The sequence below is a fragment of the Bos mutus genome, chromosome 22 (assembly GCF_027580195.1).
Source record: "Bos mutus isolate GX-2022 chromosome 22, NWIPB_WYAK_1.1, whole genome shotgun sequence".
In the NCBI taxonomy this organism is placed as follows: Eukaryota; Metazoa; Chordata; class Mammalia; order Artiodactyla; family Bovidae; genus Bos; species Bos mutus.
The window spans coordinates 12745186-12765273 of record NC_091638.1 but is presented as its reverse complement, the minus strand read 5'-3'; the positions used below and the strand labels follow the sequence as shown (position 1 = coordinate 12765273).

At 43.9% G+C, this 20088-nt stretch overlaps 1 long non-coding RNA gene across 1 annotated transcript in view; it reads right to left on the bottom strand.

Annotated features, from left to right (window-relative positions):
* Positions 1-4069: 4069 nt before the first annotated feature.
* The window catches only part of LOC138984716 (uncharacterized), a 35746-nt gene continuing 19727 nt past the window's right edge, over positions 4070-20088 (bottom strand). Inside the window, exon 3 of the long non-coding RNA XR_011461995.1 lies at positions 4070-7793. This is a non-coding gene — a long non-coding RNA (uncharacterized lncRNA). The remainder of the gene's footprint in view (positions 7794-20088) is intronic.

The window sequence follows — 20088 nt, the reverse complement described above, 5'->3', positions numbered from 1 at the left end:
CGCACCACACAGTATGTGGAATCTTAGTTCCCAGACCAGGGATGGAACCCACACCCCCAGCAGTGAAGTGTGGTCTTAACCCCTGGATTGCCATGGAAATCCCCAGGTTGTCTTCTTATTATTGGTTGTAAGCATTCTTTACACATCCTAGATTTGCAAATTTTCTCCCATTCTGTGGGTTGTTTTTGCTTCTTTGATAGTGTCTTTTGAAGCAGAAGAATTCTTTAATTTTCATGAAGTCCAATTGATCTTTTTCTTTTGATGCTTGTGTTTTTGGTGTCATAGCAAAGAATCCATTGTCAAATCTAAGGTAATGGAAATATGCACCTATGTTTTAAGAGTTTGGAATTAGGGCTTTTATGTTTAGGTCTTTGAGCCATTTTTATTTAATTTTTAAAAATATGTATTTATTTGGATGTGTGGGTCTTAGCTGCAGCACATGGGATCTTTCATTGTGGCGCGCAGCCAGGACTCTCTAGTTGCAGTGTGCAGGCTTAGCTGCTCTGCTCCGGGGCATGTGGGATCTTAATTACCCAACCAGGGATCAAACAGGCATCCCCTGCATTAAAAGGCAGATTCTTAACCACTGGATGGCCAGGGAAGTCCCCATTTTTATTTAATTTTTATATGTGATGTGAGGTAGGAGATCCAGCTACATCTTTTACATGTTGCTATCTGGTTGTCTTAATATCATATGTTTAAAAGACTATTCTTTCCCCACTGAATGGCCTCAGCATCCTTGTCAAAAATCAATTAACTACAGAAACATGGATTTACTCATGAACTCCTGATTCTACTCCATTCATCTATGTGTCTCTCTCTATGCCAGTGCTACACAGTCTTGGTTATTGTACCCTTGTAAGTTTTGAAATTGGAAGGTATGAGTCTTCCAACTTTTTCTTCTTTTCCAAGGTTGTTTTGGCTATTCTGGGTTTCTTGTGTTTCCAAATTAATTTTAGATCAGTTTGTTTATTTGTACAAAGAAGCCAGATGGGATGCAGTCTAATAGGGACTGCATTAAGTCCACAGGTCAATTTGGGGAGTACTGCTACCTTAACAATATTCAGTCTTCTGATCTAGAGAGGATGTTTTTCCATTTTTGAAGATCTTTAATTTCTTTCAACAATGTTTGGTAGTTTTCAGAATATAAGTTTTACACTTGCTTTGTTAAATCTATTCCTTAGCATTTATTCATGTTGATGCTATTATAAATGAAATTATTTTCTTAATTTCATGTTTGGATTATTCATTGCAAGTACATAGAAAGGCAAATTGATTTTTATAGATTGATTTCATATCCTGTAACCTCACTGAAATCATTAATTAGTTCTAATAGTTTTTAAAGATTTCTTAGAAGTTCCTATATACAAGATCATTGCATTCAGAAGTAGAGACAGTTTTTCTTTTCCAATCTCAATGCCTTATCCTTCACTTCTTGCCTGATTTATGTTTGAACAAACTTCTCTGACTGCCTTACTGAGAACAAGTCAGATGAGGGTCAAGAGTGGAGAAGAGTCAGATATGAAAGGATTGTGCCTTGGACTAGGTGGGAGCAAAAAAAGTCACAAAGTACTTCAGGGTGTTTCTCTTTAGTCTTTCTCGCCTTAATTTTTTCTTCTTTGTCTTACTGACCATCGTGGTGATTTTTTTTTGCCTCAACCAACCTCAAAGCCAGTATGCCAACTTTTAAAAAATCTTGTGATTAAAAAAAAAATATCCACATGAAGGAAGCAGGCACCAGACAGGAGACAAAAAAACCCCAATCCTACATGTCCCATTTCTGCAAGAGCAGACCGTGCAAGACTGGTTGGACGGAAGGATTATTTTTATGAGGAGAAAAAAGAGAAGTATTCATCACCAGGTCTTAGAAAGGCTGCAATCCTCAGCAACCAGCTAAAGATAACCCAGGCAAGGAACTTTGTGCCAGACCTGGAGGCCATCAGTGCTCTGAGTATACAGGATAATTTAGGCTTCTCCAGTGAGTGACCATCCCAAGCTACCAGACTCTTCACCTTGGGGAAATTTGCTTCACCAGCCTTCCCCAGGAACTTATTTCTCCCTGAAGGTAGCAATACAGGAAAACTTCCCAGAAGTCCCCCTTACCCAATCCGTCCAGGCCAAATAGGATCTCTCTCTCTCTTCTGGTGAGCAGGAACTTAGCGTTGTGTTCTAAAATGGGCTGAGCCCTGGGGACTTACCTGATGTGGGAGTGAGTCACAGAGTCACCTCAGTTCTTTCACTCGTGTCTGCCTCTTTGTAGCACTATGGACTGTAGCCCGCCAGGCTCCTCTGCCCATGGGATTTTTCAGGCAAGAATACTGGAGTGGGTTGCTGTGCCCTCCTCCAAGGGATCTTCCCGACCCAGGGATCGAACCCATGCCTCCTGAGTCTTCTGTATTGCAGGTGAATTCTTTACCTGCTGAGCCACCTAGGAAGTCCCCTTAAATTGTGCACCCAAGGCCCTTCCCTTACCTCTCCCTAGTGCCAGCTCTGGTTCTACTCAGCTCTGCCACTGACAGGCCATGTCCACAAGGACAATCCCTTGGCCTCTCTGGGCCTTAGTTTATTCATCTGAGAAGCCGAAGTGCTGGATTTAGAATAGTGTTTCCCCATAATGACCTGTGAACCCAAACTGATCCTTAATTTTCCAATTCACAGAGCCTTTTCCAAAGTCCCCATTTCTTAAAATCTATAAACCAATTAAAAAAAAAAAAAACTGCCCTATGAGATCTTCAGGTTTCTCTGGCTGCTCAGACTGTAAAAAATCCATCTGCGATGCAGGAGACCTCGGTCCAATCCCTGGGTTGGGAAGATCCCCTTGAGGAGGCATGGCTACCCACTCCAGTATTCTTACCTGGAGAATCCCATGGACAGAGGAGCCTGGCGGGCTACAGTCCATGGGGTCACAAAGAGTCGCACAGGACTGAATGAGTAAGCACAGGACATGAGAACTTCATGTATGACTACAGAATATAAGTGGTATGTTCTCCATATGACACAATTCTCTTAAAGAAACTGTTTCATCTTACATATAGCCCTGTAGAGACCTCCCCAGGAACTACTGTGACTTTGCTTTCCATCCTGACCAAAGGTAACTGGACCAGAGGCAGATCCCAGACCCAAGATGAGCCAGCTATAGTCTGGATGGAGACAAGCCAATTATTCCTCTCAAAACCTGGGCATCGTAGACACTCTATAGCTAGTAAAGGTAGCTATAGGTCAACTCAGACACACAGGCTGGTGGCCATGGGGCCCACACACAGGGCCCACACTCGAGAAGCAGCTGGAAAGAAGGAGGCGGCAGAGAGCAGCAGCAGGACAAGTAAGTCCTGTGGCTCATGCGAGATGAGAAACGACTCAGCTCTTGAGAGACGGAGAATGTCTCATTCTTTACTTTCCCGTACTGCTGCCAACATGAAGCGTGAACTATCCTTGTATTCTTGAGTGTACCTTTACACAAACCACTGTCAAAGGAACTGTGATTCCATCTGAGGAAAAGGGCAGGTGATTCTTCAATAAATATAATCAACTGCTATGCTCGGGAGAAGACCAAACAGGATTCTGCCTCATGCTGTAAAGAAAAATTTTCAGAAGGAATTTTTAAAAATGATGTTTAAGAGAGAACATTTAGGACTTCCCTGGTGGCTCAGTAGAAAAGAATCTGCTGGCCAATGCAGGAGATGTGTGTTCAATCGCTGGTCCAAGAAGATCCCACATGCCATGGAGCAACTAAGCCCATTTGCTACAACCACTGAGCCTGTGCTCTAGAGCCCAGGAGACTCAACCACCGAGCCCGTGTGCCAGAACCACTGAAGCCTGCGCACCCTAGAGCCTGTGCTCCGCAGTAAGAGAAGCCACTGCAATGAGCAGCCCATGTACCGCAACCAGAGAGCAGCCCACACAGCAACAAACCAGCAGAGCAAAAATAAATAAGTAATTCTTTTAAAAATAGAGAGAACTTAAAAAAAAAAAAAGGATATTCCTTCCTTCCATCCTGAATAAGTTAGTTTTCTCTTTTCCCTTCCCTCTCCTTTCCTCCCCATCCCTTTCCTCCACTTCTCCTGGGGGTGGTAGTGACCACAAAGGTAGCAGCAAAGGAGTGTGGGAGCCAAGGATGTGATCAGCACAGTAGAGAGATTACTCACAGAATGAGAGATGGAGCACATAAATAATGATACCGAAAATAATGAAAGAAGGTTTTCTTGTTCACAGAGAAGGAAGTTACATATAAGGAAAGGGGAAAGGCTAAAAATAACCTTGAGATACTGATGGAACAGAGGTACCAGTGCAAATTCATGAACCTTTAAAATATAAACAGATATAGAAATAGTGGTAGCCAGGGTACACATATACATACACACACACACACACGTTTACATGTATATATGTTCCACCTCTGTACACGAGAAGGCCTGCAATTGATGACAGCCAGGAGCAATAAGCAACAAAATATTCAGATTTTAGTCTTCAAATATCACTCTCCTCTCTAGAACTCCTTAAAGAAACAGCTAGTTCCCAGGCTGAGGCAGGAAAATTACAAGATGAGCCATTTGTAAAATCTGGAACATTTTCTTCTGCCAGAAAGTAAAGAATTTCTCAAAAAATTACAGGTACATAGCTAAAGCTCAAAGGGGCTAATTTTGGCTTTTTTTTTTTTTTTTTTAACGTTTCTTGGAAGCACAAATGATTTACAAGGATTTAGTGCTACAGCAAAGTGATTCAGTTATATTTTTTTCAGATTTTTTCATTATAGATTATTACAAGATATTGAATATAGTTCCCTGCGCTACACAGTAGGTTTTTTTTGTTTCTCTATTTTATATATAGTTGTGTGTATCTGTTAATCCCAAATTCCCAAGTTATCCCTTCCCCACAACAGGAGTCAACTTTGGTGAGGCTCTCCTGCTAGCCAAATCTAGAATGATTTTGCATAAATAATGATAATAATGGATTAAATTCACTGAATAAAACAGGAATCCATGGGCCTACAATGATATAAACAAATGAGAGAAAAAAAAGACATTTCTTCCTTATATAGAATGCCAACTAATAAACACAGCAGGAGTGATGGTAACAGAAAATAGCCATTTGGTAACCACTATAATTGTGATTAATTTAGGCAAAAATCATCAATGTTCACTAAGTCAGATGGGCTTTCCTGGTGGCTCAGATGGTAAAGAATCTGCCTGCGATGTGGGAGACCCTTGTTTGATCCCTGGGTCAGGAAGATTCTCTGGAGACAGGCATGGTAACCCACTCCAGTATTCTTGCCTGGAGAATTTCATGGACAGAGAAGCCTGGTGGGCTACAGTCCATGGGGTCTCAAAGAGTTGGACACGACTGAGCAACTAACACACATACCAAATCAAATGAATGGGATTTAATGAAATGCAGGATATTGTCATAGTTTGAGAGCATCTTTCTACAAAATACGTATTAATTATGAAGAGGAGAATAATGACTTAACAAGGAGAAACCTGAACACACCAAACTGACCAAGAGATGGAGATTGCTATTACCAGTAGTATCACCGGCCAGCGTCCTGAGCCTCCTGATGCGATGCAGTGAGGAGAGGACAGCATCACCTCGGTATATTTCTCCCAAGAACTCATGTCTGAGTCCCATCCTGAGGAAACACTGACGAAACCAGGCTGAGCTCTAGCCGACAGAATGAAAAGCCTGTACTCCTTCGAACTATAATGTTGTGAACACAGGGAAAGACTAAGCATCTGTTCCAGGTTGAAGGAGACTAAAGAGACGCAATTATTAAGTGCAAAGTGTGATCCCAGGCCAAACAGAAAAGAGACTTTGTTGGGATAATAGGTGAAATTTGACTAAAACATTTGGGTCAGGTATCAGTGTCACACCAATGCTGATTTCTGATTTCCTGGTCTGGAGGGTTGCATGCTGGTTATGCAGGACTGTCCTTGGTTTGGAAAGATACACAAAGAAGATCTGGGGGGTTTAGAACATCTGCTGCAAATATATATTTATATATTTTTTAATATTTTAAATAATATATAAACAAATTTTATTTATCATGAGTATCCCCAGAGAGAGATTCTGCAATTTTATCTCTCAGTCCTATTACAGACTTTTTTCAATTTAACTAACATTTGTAATTTCCTAGAATTCTTTTCTGCAACTTTTTCTATAACCATCTGTTCTTGTTTTACCAACAAAATATGCTCCCTCAATCCTTCCTTCAGTGCTGGACATTGCCAATTGAGCATTTCATGGGTACCTCAACATCAGCCTGCTCAAAATCAACTCTCCATCTCTGTTCACAAAAGCCTGTGGACCCTGCAAACAACAGGCCACTGAAAGAGATAGCTCTTCTGAGTAGTGTGAGGAGCCACTGAAGGGTTCTGAGCAGAGACGTCACATGATAGACTTTGCCTTTCAAAAGGATCACCCTAGATCCACTGGGAATACACTGTAGGGAGGCCATGGAAGAAACAGCCTAGGTAGAAGCAGGGTGAAAACTATCCTGGTTTACCCCAGGGCTGGGGGATTTCCTGAGACAGGACTTTCAATGCAAAAACTGAAAACCAAAAACTGGAAAAGTACCAAAGAAACCAGATACTCTAGTTAGGAGCTTATTCCAGAAAGCCCAGGTGTGAAATAAACATAGCAAGAGCCAGGAGGAGGTGACTATCAGACGTCATATTCTGGATAGGTAATAGGTATATAATATAGAATGTATGAGAAGAGGATTCTTGTGTCCTTGGAATACTAGAGGATCTGAATTATCATTTACTAGGGAAGGAGGGGGACTATGGGAAGAGCCATTTGGAGGGGGGATGGGAATCAGGAGCTCAATTTTGGACTTGCTAAGCATTGGGTGTCTGACATCCAAAAGGAAATGTTAGATGGGTATTTAAATACACACATCTAGACATCAGAGGAGAGAAGTCAGGGATGTAGATATTGTATATTGTCTACAGATGGCCTCTAAAAAAATAAAAGAAATTCATGAAGAGTGTAGATTAAAAAGAGAAGCTTAAGGACAGTCCTGAAGACAAGATTTGTTCCGGTAAAATGATGGGGGCAAAACTGTGATAAAGAGAGGATGGGAGATAAAGAAATGGGGGCAACAAGTGTAGACAAGATTTTCAAGAAGGTTACCTACACAGGGAGGGGAAGGAGCTGGGCTCAGCTAAGAGTAGGGACAGTTACTCCATATACAATAGGAAGGAAGACAGAATGTGCAGGCAATGGTTCAGGTAACTGGGTAGTTTGGGTGGTGGGAATTTATGAGAATTCTCATCTAAATCTTCTAATTCTAGGTAAGCCAAGGTAATCAGCTGAGGGGGAAGGTGGGGGAGGCCAACTCAAGGTCCAAAAAGAGAGGAAGAGACAAAAAAATCATCATCCAGGGGAGGAAGGGCATGAGTGGGAGGGAGAAAAGAAGGATGATCTCTGACCAGCGTTCACTTGGGGTTTCAGTATGCACACGGACTGAGAGGAGACCAGTCAGCACTTTCAGTTCTCTGAATTATATCTGGATTTTTTTCCCCCTTGTTTGTTCATCTTGGTCCTTCTTAATTTTGCTGTTGATTTTGCAGAAACATCTGCAAAATGTTGTCTGTTCACACTTGAAATGAGGGGCTGAGTTAATTAATGGAGGGGACTGAAGACACCCCTCTTCCAATGGAAAGCATCCTCCAGAGCTAACTTGACTAAATGAAAAAAGGTCCACAACCAGGCACTTCTCGTGGTCACGTTTCAGAACCATGAATGAAGAGGTATGGTATGAAAAAATAAACGGTAACAGCAGTCAAAGTTGTCACCTGCAAAGGAAACAGAATCAGAAAGTGATCAGCAACCCCAAGGGCTAGAAGACAAAAACTGAACTTTCAAAGTTCCAGAATTCCTGACCCAGCCCAATTACCAATGCAGCATGAGGGTAGAATAAACACACCTTTCCCTGGTGGCTCAGAGGGTAAAGTGTCTGCCTGCAGTGCAGGAGACCAGGGTTCGATCGCTGGGTTGGGAAGATCCCCTGGAGAAGGAAATGGCAACCCACTCCAGTACTCTTGCCTGGAAAATTCCATGGACTAAGGAGCCTGGTAGGCTACAGTCCATGGGGTCGCAAAGAGTCAGACACGACTGAGCGACTTCACTTCATTATACTTAGAAATGTACTCCAACAAAATAAGGGAATAAGCAGAGAAGGTTCTAGGACAGAGGTTTACTTATTTTTGTTTCCTTTTGGCTGCCCTTCTCAGCTTGCGGGATCTCAATTCTCTGACCAGGGACTGAACCCAGGGCCAAGGCAGGGAAAGTCTATAATTCTAACCATTAGGCCATAAGGCTTACTTTTAATTACTCCTAGTTGTACACCTTTCCTTAGGTCTGAGTGTCTTTGTGCGTTTATCATTCTTAAAATTTTTTTTGTATAAACAACTACTTACTGTTTGCCTCTCAAACCATCAAACTCCCAAACACTGCAGCTTCTCCCCTTTCTTTTCCGACAAGGCTTCGTGTGTTGGAAAAATATGTAGGCTTACTTTCATATTCTTTTTATTTCACACCAAACCTCTTCCTTTTTCAAACTATCAAAAGCATTTAGACTTAACTATTTACAACCAGTTTCACTGTTCATCATTGTTCCATACATAAATGCCTCTTTATTGTAGATGCTTGCCTCATTTTATTTTTCACTGGGCTGATTTATATGGTATAATTTCCAAAGTTGCACGTTTTCTGCATCCTAGCTCTAAACCAATGCTCAGCGGACTTCTATTATTAAATTAAAAGAGGGTGTATCTATCCTGGCTGTTTAGTACAATTCATACAAATGCACACGCCAGGAACTTAAATGTCACTGGCCACATAGGAGTCTAAGAGCTACACTCCATCAGAGCACTAATCTTAACTCTAACCGTAAATGTCCTAACACAGAATACCAAACACTGAAGCCTCAACCCTAGTTGAATTTGCAACTCCAATCCTGGACTAAACGAAACAAAGCACTGCAACTCGCCTAGTCCCAGTGGCCTAATGTAACCTAAATCTTAACTGAAGCCTTAACCCCAACGCTGAACCTTTAAAACAGGAGATCTGGGTACTCAAGCAGGGGTTTATCAAAACAGTGAGTAGACGTATCATTTTTATTCTGGTACAAATATTTTCAAATTTTCCTCGTTGTGGTTTCTCAGATACACCCATCATTTAAAAGTGCACATTTAATTTCCAAACACATGGGGTTTTTTTTTTAAAAGTATCCTTGATATTAATTTCTCATTTTGATATTAATTTCTTTTTAAAATATTTCCTTCTCTGCAATCACCTTCTGTGTTTTTTTCAGTATTTTAACATTATTGAGGCTTTTGATGGCTATGTCAAAGATCTCTCTTGGTAAAAGTAAAGCACATTGGACTGGAAAATATGTGGATTATTTTCAAATATCTTTTGATATTGATTCCTAACATAATTCCACAGTGACAGGAGAACAGATTCTGTATAATTCTAATACCATGAAATTTTGCATCTTGTTTTACGTCACTGGATATGGTCTACTATCTCTTGGGTTATAGTTTATGGGAACTTGAAAAAGATTTGTATCCTGCTGCTGTGTGAAAATGATACAAATCTTGATTATGCTGAATTGGTTCATTGTGCTTTTCAGGTCTACTATATCCTTCTACTTTCCTATTCATTCTATTAATTTTTGAGAGTTTGATATTGAAACTCCAAGTAAAAATTTATCTACTTAAAAAATCGTAATATAGAGTGGAACTGTATGTAACTTTGTTCTGTATTTTCTAAGTCTCCTGTAAATGTGTTATTGCACTTACATAATTTAAAGATTAAAAAGAGAAAAAAATAGTGAGTAAAGAAGGAATCTCCTTCCGCTCTCCCTGTGGCCCACCCTGGTCCAGCCCCACCTCCCGCTGTCCCCTCGTTTCTTTCAGGTCTTTACTCAGACGTCACGTCTATAAAGCTTTTAGGATCAACTGTACAGTTAGAACAGCACCCCAAAACAGCACCCTCACTTCTGACAACTGCAAGTTCAGGGTCACCCCCAAACCACCTCAATAATTTGCTAGAAGGACCCACAGCACTCAGAGGAAGCAGATATAATCATGGTTAGGGTTTATTACAGTGCTTCCCTGGTAGTTCAGCTGGTAAAGAATCCGCCTGCAATTTCGGAGAACTGGGTTCGATCCCTGGGTGGGGAAGATTCACTGAAGAAGGGAGAGGCTACCCACTCCAGTATTCTTGGGCTTCCGTGGTAGCTCAGCTCGTAAAGAATCCGCCTGCAATGTGGGAGAACTGGGTTCGATGGCTGGGTTGGGAAGTTCCCCCAGAGAAGGGTTTATCACAGGAAAGGGATACAGATGAAATCAGCCAAGGGGAGTGCACAGGGCAGAGCCCACGAGGGTTCCAAAGAGATGCTCCTTGTTCCCTCTGTGGAGCCGTGGGCGATGTGTGACCTCATCCCAGCCACAGAATGTGACAACACGCAGAGCACTGGTGCCCAGAGTACTAACAGGGCTTGGGTCACATGCTGGCCGCGTCGCTGACCTGCAGCCCCAGCCCCTCCCAGAGGGCGGCTAATACCTTTAGGCTCCAGCTCCTCTGGAGGCAGAACTGTCATAGCACGACCCAAAGTCCCCATCACAGGTCACACTGCTAAGACTGCCCAGTGGCCAAATACCCCAGGCAAACAAAGACACCAACCAGGACGCGAGGTAAAGGCCAGAGTCGCCTTTGGTGAGGTTAATTCTTTTTTAAAAATTTATTCATTTTAATTGGAGACTAATTACTTTACAATATTGTAGTGGTTTTTGCCATACATTGACATGAATCAGCCATGGGTATACATGTGTTCCCCATCCTGAACACCCCGCTTCCATCTTCCTCCTAGTGAGGTTAATTCTTCACCACACACTTCTCTCACTGTGATCTTCCCCAATTTAAACACGCAATTTCTGCCCCAAGAATCCACATCACCACTTATCACCATCAAGCATAAAATTTATTTTACCTGATTATTTTATTGTCTCTCCTCTCCATTAAGAATGTAAGGTGGCAATTTGGTCTGCTTTATTCACTGCTGCATCATCTGCTTCCAGAACTGCGCCCTCCAATATAGGAACCACTAGCCACACGTGGCAAGTGAGTACGTGACTAGTCACTGCTGCTGCTGCTGCTGCTAAGTCGCTTCAGTCGTGTCCGACTCTGTGCGACCCCATAGACGGCGGCCCACCAAGCTCCCCCATCCCTGGGATTCTCCAGGCAGGAACACTGGAGTGGGTTGCCATTTCCTTCTCCAATGCATGAAAGTGAAAAGTGAAAGTGAAGTTGCTCAGTCGTGCCCCCCTCTTAGCAACCCCATGGACTGCAGCCCACCAGGCTCCTCCATCCATTGGATTTTCCAGACAAGAGTACTGGAGTGGGGTGCCATTGCCTTCTCCAACCTGACTAGCCACTAGTCCAGATTAAGGGTAAACTACACATTGACTTTTAAAGCCATTATATTGTAAAAAGCAGGGAAAGAATTTCACTGATACTTTATTATGTTGGTTCTAAGTTGAAATATATTTGGGACATACTGGATTACATAAAATATACTATTAAAATTTATTTCACCTGTTTCTATTTTGTAAACTTATTTAATGTAGCTAGAAAACTTACAGAATTATATATGTGGCTGCAATCTGAGTCTCATTTTGTGTGTGTACATATACAGAGAGAGACAGAAGAGAGAGAGAGGAGGAAGAATAAATTTTATTATTTGATATATATATTTATATAGATATAGAAGACATATCAGCCAATATTTTTTGTAAAGTATCATGTAGTAAATAGTCTAGGCTTTGCAGCTATATGGCCTCTGTTCAGCTCTGCCACAGTAGCAAAAATTATATTTAAACAAATACATGAGGCTGTGTTTCAATAAAACTGTTTTTGTAGAAATAAGCAGCTGCATAGTTTTGCCTGTGGGCCATAGTTTGCACACCCCTGATTTAGAACACTGTTTAGTCCATAGTAAATATTCAATAGATACTTGTCGCCTGGGTAAATACAAAGAACGCTATAGTGACAGCATGTTGAGCCCGAGAGCATGGTTAATGTCAGAGGTTCCTGGTGGCCAGGAATCTGGGGCACATTGCACATGAACTGTAAGTTACTGGAGGGATTTAAGCAGGGCAGTGATCAAATCTGACACAGCTTTTATTACAGGTCTCTGTGACAGATGGCATCCAGTCCCACCCCTTCTCCCCTTTCAGAACTCATTCACCCGACTGTCAAGGATGCTGGTGGCTGAAAGCTCTCAGGTGAGTCTTCCTTTAAGAGTTGCTCAGGGCTGAAGGAAACCACCTTGCCCAAGGTGCCACCCTCTTCCTGGAGCCAACCACATCCAATGACTCGCCAATGTAGGGGCGTAAAGGCCCCTCTTGCCCACGTGCAGACAACTCGGAAAAGCCACTCCAACTCCGGCGCGCCTTACAGGACTGACAGCCGTGATCCACGCGGTGGCTGCAGCCTGGGCACCAATTCGGTGGTGCCCAGCCGAATTGCAGGGCAACCCACTACAGCATTCTTATCTGGAGAATTCAAGTGACAGTGAAAATGAATGCTGCTGTGGGAGCCATTGAAGCACCAGAAAAAAACAACGCCAAAGGTGAACACCAGAGGGCAGCACATGGAAATCTCATATTCTGTATCTAGAGGGCAGAAACGGAGAAGGCAATGGCACCCCACTCCAGCACTCTTGCCTGGAGAACCCCAGGGACCGGGGAGCCTGGTGGGCTGCCGTCTATGGGGTCGCACAGAGTCGGACACGACTGAGGCGACTTAGCAGAGGGCAGAAAAGGCTGGAGGGCCAGTCAACAGGGAAAACAGAAAGCAGGCCTTTGAATCAATCCAGGCCAGGGAAGGAGCTGGCTTGACCCAGGATGCCAGTGGCACAATTGGGAAGTGGTCAATCTTGGCTGTATTTTGAAAATAAAACCAACATAATTTGCTATGGTGTTTGCATTCATTTCCTATTGCTTGTGTAACAAATCAACACAAATTTACAGACTTAACACAGATTTGTTTCCTTACAGGTCTGAAGGTCGGAGGTCTAAAAAGAGTCTCTGGGCACGGAAGTCCAGATGCTGTGAGGCCTCTTCCTTCTGGAGGCACTGCGTGCAAGTCTGTTCCCTGGCCTCTTCCAGCTCCGAGAGGCTGCCTGGGTTCTCTGGCTTGTGGCCCCTTCCTCCATCTTCAAAGCATATCACTCCAACTTCTCCCAACCTCACATCTCCCTTGGCTGACTTCGATCCTCCTGGTGTTATCCTGGAACCATTTCAATAATCTAGGATAATCTCCCTGCCTCAGAATCCTTACTTCAATCACATCTGCAAAGTCCCTTTTGCCATGTAAGGGAATATGTTCACAAGTTCCAGGATTACGACATGGACATCTTCAGAGGGCCACTGTTAAGCCTACCACAGGGTAGAAAAAGAAAAGTGGAGAATGACCTCAGTGTTTGGGGGCTGGAGTATCTGGAAGAATGGGTGGTCAGGACCCGAGATCAGCAAGACACAGGCTCAAAGATTTAGTTGGTTCTTTGGAAGCTGAGTCCTGATGATTGCTCCCTGCAAAGGCTTCCCTGTGTTAAAAGATACTTTTCAGAAGGAGGCAAAACCATGACTCTCTTTACAGCAGTAAAAATGAACGTGTGATGAGGAATTCATTTTACTTATATGATCTGAGAAAACCAGGCAGATGTTATGACTGAATCTAAGCAAAGCTCAACACAGCACAAATTTATATGGTAAAGGAATGTTGAGATGAGTTGCAAATGGGGACAAAACTGAACAGGGCTAGAACCTGAAGACCCAGAAAGGTGTATTGTAGATACACCTTTACTCTGTATGCAGAGTTACCTACTGAAATACAGAATTTTTTCTACACATGATTCTTCTATCTGAGCATTCAACATGTAAGTCCCAGGGAGGGTGGGTTGAGTTTCTGGCAGGAGCAGAATGAGAAGGTGGGTTTAATGCTATCAAGGGTCGACAAAAGATAGCAGGAAGAACACCAGAAATGACACATTGCATCACAAACATTTTGCACTGGTTTCATTATAATACTTTTTGACTGGTTAGTTTTTCTTTGTAGAGAAGTTGTTACACTCTAATATTCGTGTCTCCCCAAATTTGTATGTTGAAGACCTAACCCCAACGTGATGGTATCCAGAGATGATTAGGTTTAGATGAGGTCATGAGGACAGGACCCTCGTAATCCTGTTGATAGGATTAGTGTTCCTACAAGAAGAGGTGGGGAGAGCTGAGCTCGCTCTCTCTCCCCCTCACAAAGTGAGGACACGGTGAGAAGGCTGACAACCTTCTCACCTACGTCTGCAACCTAGGAAGCAGCTTTCACCAAAGAACCAAATCAGCAGGCTCCTTAATCTTGGACTTCCAGCCTCTGCAACCTAGAGAAATGAATTCTTGTTGTCTAAGTCACCTGGTCCATGGTATTTCATTATGGCAGCCCAGCTGACTCATACAGAAGATGGTGATTTTTTTTGGGGGGGGTGTCCAGTCACTGGGTACTCAGCCACACGGTAACATTTTACATCCCACTCAAATGCAATTACACAGGACTGAATGAAAACAGCGTCATTCACCCACTCTTCTGGCCATTACTACTTTGGAACCAAGAAAGCATCCCTTTTGTGTGGCTGTTCCCAAAACATATCAGCCCTTCACTGTAGGTAACTAAACCGGAAGTACAGTGATTTCTACTGATAAGTAATAAATTTAGCAGTATCCTCTCTTTTATGTTCCCTTTTTCCCATCCCTTCTTTTAATCCAATTAACGTGCACGAGAGAGAGGGGAGTGAACCCTGCGCTACACAATGAGACTGGCTGAGCGGGAGAACACCTTCCAGGACCAGAGAGGAAATCTCCAACTGTCACACATACTTTTGTCATCAAAAGAAGAATGTGCTGTTGGGGATTTCCTGGTAGTTCAGTGGTTAGGACTCCACTGCAATTTCACTGCTGAGGGCTCAGGTTCAATCCCTGGTTGGGGATCTAAGATCCCACAAGCTGTACGATGCAGCAAAAAAGAAAAAAAAAAGGCGGGGGGTGGTGGGGAGAAGAATGTGTTAGGAGGAAAAAATTTCCCTCCGCCAACCTACCAGGCTAGGTTCAATGGTTGGAGGCCTGTGAATTAACTAACAACAGACAAATTAATAGGAGAGAAGACAAAGCTTATTAACCAAGGAGGCTTCAGATGAATTGGTTCCCTGGACAACCAAAGATAAAAGTTTATCAACATACTTAGGAGGAGAAAGGGCTTCTGTGGAAGAATAAATGGAAGGCACGACAGTTCCAGATAAAGCTTGTTTAAGCAGTCACTCATCCCTGTGATAGTGGTTAGTCTCCCTTCTGGCCGTAAACCTGCCAGAGAGGATTTATAGCAACTGTATTTTCTAGGAGGTCCTGCTTAAATCTACAAAAGAAGTTGAGATAAAGTTTATCCCTGTGGCGGCTGCTTGTTCAGATGTTTTTAGCTTAAGCTAAAATTATAGATAAAATAAATGAATATAATATATAAATACAATATAAATAAAATAATATAAACATAATAAAATAAAAGATTATTTTAGAATAATCTTCATTGTGATTGAGGTGCATTTTGAATCCCTACAGGTGCAAAACTATTCTTCATGTAATAGAATTCTTCAAAGGGCATTTTCTATCTCAAGATTTTGGGCAAAGCACCGGAGGTAAGAAAAACAACTGCCCCACAGTCAGGAGTGATGTGTAAGATGTGCAGAAGAATGGCAACCAAACTGGTTCCTGATCTTTAGCCCATCACCTGCTAGCAGGCGGGGGCCTGGGACCAGGAGTGAAACTGGAAAGATGGTTTCTTAAAGGAAAGGGTTTTTCCCTTCTCCTGCCTCAAGTCTGACAGGAGGGCTTCAAGGAAGCATGACCGAGCTCCCTGGAGCTGACTGGGGTGCACATGTGAGGCGGCCACTCAGGCCCACTGCAAGCCCCACCACCGGCAGGGCAGAGGGGAGGCGCACAAAGGGCCCACCTGAGGCACGTCGCCCTGGTCAGGGCATGCTGCGCCCTCAGGGGGCGTCTCCAATGCCGAGCCCCCGCAAGAGGAAGAGGCAGCATCTGGGCATCTCACAGCCCCCCAGAGGGCACCACCAACACCCTCTCTGCCCCTTTCTCTCTCCTCCCTCTCCTCCCCTCATCCTAAATGAGGCTGGGGTGACATCATGAGAGGGTGAAGGGCAAAGAGGACTGAAAGCAAGAGGAGGGAATACTGAAGAAGCCAGCCACACTTCCCTTCCACTGACTTCCCATGCTGAGCCAGGCAGCCTGCAGGGCACCCCCCCGCCACCTCACTCCCCTGCCTGCCCAGCAAGTGTTCTGACCCTTCCAGACTAAGTTCAGAAGCAAGTCAGGAGAAGAGATACAGGTGGAAGCTGGATTGTCTTTCATGACCCAGCCTCAGAAGTCACAATGTACCCTTCCACTAGGGGATGACACAGAGACCGCTTCTTCTCAACTGGAGGAACGCCACATTCACAGTATAAGGAGTTCACAAGGGACGGGGGACAATGGACCAACCGTCTTTGGAAAATATGTTCAATCTGTCCCATGAATAAGTAAACACATCCCAGAGTGGAGGACCCAGTATATGAACTCAAGTTCTACTCAGTACCTATTGTTCAAAGAGGAAGGAATATATGAGGACTGAATATATTCAGTCCTCACACATTCTAGAACGTTTATCCTGCAACCTGGAGAACATAAAGCTTTGTTGATAAAGAGAGATGATCAGTTATCAGGATAATTCACTTATCTGTGTAATCTGACTCTTTAACTAAAATACAGGCTCTGTGAGATCATCTACATAGATAGATTCTTCAGTGTTAGCCCAGAACCCAGTACATGGCAGTTGTGAGGGAAAAAAAATTCTTGCAGAATAAATAAATGAAATGAAGAAATGCAGGGCTTGGACGTGTGAAATGAACTGTCACTTGGTGAGGTGCTGCCACCTTCTGGTCACTGCGGGTATTGCCAACCATTTACAGCGTTCCATTTCCCCACGTGCCTTTGGAAGAATGCACCCATACCTCAGTTTACAGGGTGCTTTTGTGATGGCTGATTGGTTTGGGTTTTAACAGCAGCCCTGACTCCTATATTGATGCCCATCTGACCAGTAAGATTCATGAGGACTGGGGGAGTTATTTACCAGAATCCTCTCTCCCTGGTCTAGACATGTTCACCCCGAGCCAGCCCTCAGCCCTCCAAAGCCTAGCGTGGCTTCCTCCCCCGCATGGTGGCTGCTCTGATCAAAGTCCTCAAGGGCCCCCTTGTGGACCCCAGAAGCCCCTTCCCTTCCTTCTCTCTGCAGCACTGGACACGGTCAGTCTCTTCCCTCCTCAAGTACTTTCTTCTCTCAACATCTCCCATGACTCACTCCTGTCTGGACTTGCCCCTGTCTCCCTGGCTGCTGCTTCTCCTCTGCTGCCGCTCTGCAGTCCGTCTTCCCCAGGGCTGCCCTGAGCCCACTTCTCCTCACAGAGCCCTGGGAGGTCATCTCCCTTGCAGCCTCAATTTTCATCTGCACACAAATGGGCCATCAGGTCTGTTGCCAGCCCAGTCTTCTCTCCCAGCTCTAGACCAGATCATCCGGGCCCTGAAGATGGGCTCTGTCTGGAGATCCTGCACCTCATGCTCACCTTGTCCAAAGTCAACTGTGGCCTCCATGCTCTGCCCACCACCCCATCCTTCCCTCCTCACTCCCATAGCTCAGCTTGGCATCCCTACTCACTCACTTCCCCAAGCCAGACGTCTGGGGTCCACCCCTGAGTGCTTCCTTTCCTCATGGCTGAGTTCACTGAATAGCTGTCAGTCTGTTCCCTCAAACCATGCAGGCACTCAGGCATCTTTCAGATCTTTTAGGTTTTGTCTATGCTACACCCTCAGCGTCCCTCAGACCAGCCCCTCCCCACTGCAACCACCAAGAACTTTGCCATTCAGAGCCTGGGTTGCTATGACGGGCCTTTGTCACCAGCCTCCTGAGATACAAACTGCTCTGGCGAAAACCCTGTTCCTTAGGGCCCAAACTTGCCTGGCACCTACAACTCGGCCCCATCTGCCACCCGAGACCAGCCTCCACCCTCTGCCCGCTCTCTTCCTCTGCCTCAAATACTCTTCTGTCATCTGCCTGTGTCTGAAGCACCCCACCCCCACTGTACAGACAGGGAAACCGAGGCACGGAGCATCGACAGAACTTGTCCGAGGTTACAGAGCTGGCAAGTGGCAGAGCTGGACTTCCAAAGGGCTGTGAGATCGGCTCCTTTCGCTCCACAGCGTCAGGCTCTGCTCAAAGTCCCCACGTGCAAAATGGGAGGAAGGAAAGACTAGGTGCTCTTCCTGCTCTGATTTTTCCCTCAGTAGGATTTCTTGCTTCAGAGATGTTGGGAGGCTCTCTGGTGGTGACCTGGGGGCTGAGCACAGATGCCTAGGATCCCCTAGCCGGCCGCTTGGTAGAGAATGTTTGGGCCAAGCTCTGGGCTGACAGGGCGATGCCGCAAGTAAACAGACATGGTCTCCAGCCCTGGCTCCCTCATCTGCTCCGGTTTCCATTCTCTCAGCTTTTTGTAACCATTAGCAAAATATAACAAACTGTGGCTTAAACAATACCCATTTGTTAGCCTACAGTTCTGGAGGTCAGAAGTCGGCCACAGGAGGGCTGGCCTCTCTGCTCAGGGAACCCTAAGGCTGAAACTAGTCTCCATCTGGAAACGACACCAAACTTCTGTTCCAGGCTCATGTGGGTGACAGAATCAAAATTAAAAACTTCTGCTGTGTGACAGGCAATGTCAAGAGAGTCAGAAGACAAGCCACAGTCTGGGAGAAAACATTTGCAAAAGGCATAACAGATAAAGACTGTTTGCATAAAAATATGCAAAGAACTCTTCAAACTCAACAGTAAGAAAACAAACAACCCCATTTCAAAAATGAGTCAAAGACCTTGACAGCCATTTCATCAAAGAAGACACACAGATGGCAAATAAGCATATGAAATGGTGATCCACGTCATGTATCATCAGGAAAATGCAAATTAAAACAACAACGAGATATCGCTGCATGCCTCCTAAAATGGCCAAAATCCACAACACTGACAACACCAAATGTTGGCAAGGATGCAGAGCAACATGAACTCTCATTCATGCTGGTGGGAGGCAAAACTGGTGCAGCCGCTTTGGAAGACCGTTGGGCTGCATCGTAAAACACTAAACACACTCTTACCGCTCTATCCACCAAGTACACTCCGTGGTATTTACCCAGGGGAGCTAAGAACTTACATCTACACAAAAACCTACACACAGATGTTTATTGCAACTGTATCCATAACTGCGAAAACTTCAAAGCAACCAAACATCCTTCAGGAGGTGAATCAATGAAACTGTGGTACATCCAGACAATGAATGATTATTTAACTCTGAAAACAAACGAGTTATTGAGCCCTGAAGAGTCATTGAAGAACCTTAAGTGCATATTACTATGTGAAAGAAGACAATTCAAAAAGGCTATGTACTATATGCGTCTAACTATATGCCGTTTTTAAAAAGGCAAAACTATGCAAACGGTAAAATGATCAATGGTTGCCAGTAGTTAGAGAGGAGGAAGGGAGGAATAGGAAGAGCAAGCATAGAGGACTTTTAGGGCAGTGAAGTAACACTGAATGATTCCATAATGATGGATACACGTCATTATACATTTGTCCAAGCCCACAGAATGTCCAATACCGAGAATGAACCCTAACATAAACTACGAACTTTGAGTGACAATGATGTGTCAATGCAGGTTCATCGATTGTAACAGATGTACCATCTGGTGGGGGATCCTGATAGCGGAGGAGGCTGTGCATTTATTTAGAGGCAAAGGGTATATCAGAACTCTACTTTCTGCTCAATTTCAATGCAAACCTAAAGAAAAGTTTCCAAAAAAAGTCTATTTAGAAGAAAAAAGTACACACTGGATTTTGAATACTCTATTCAAAATAAAGAATGTAAAAGTATCTCATTAACAACTTTTATTG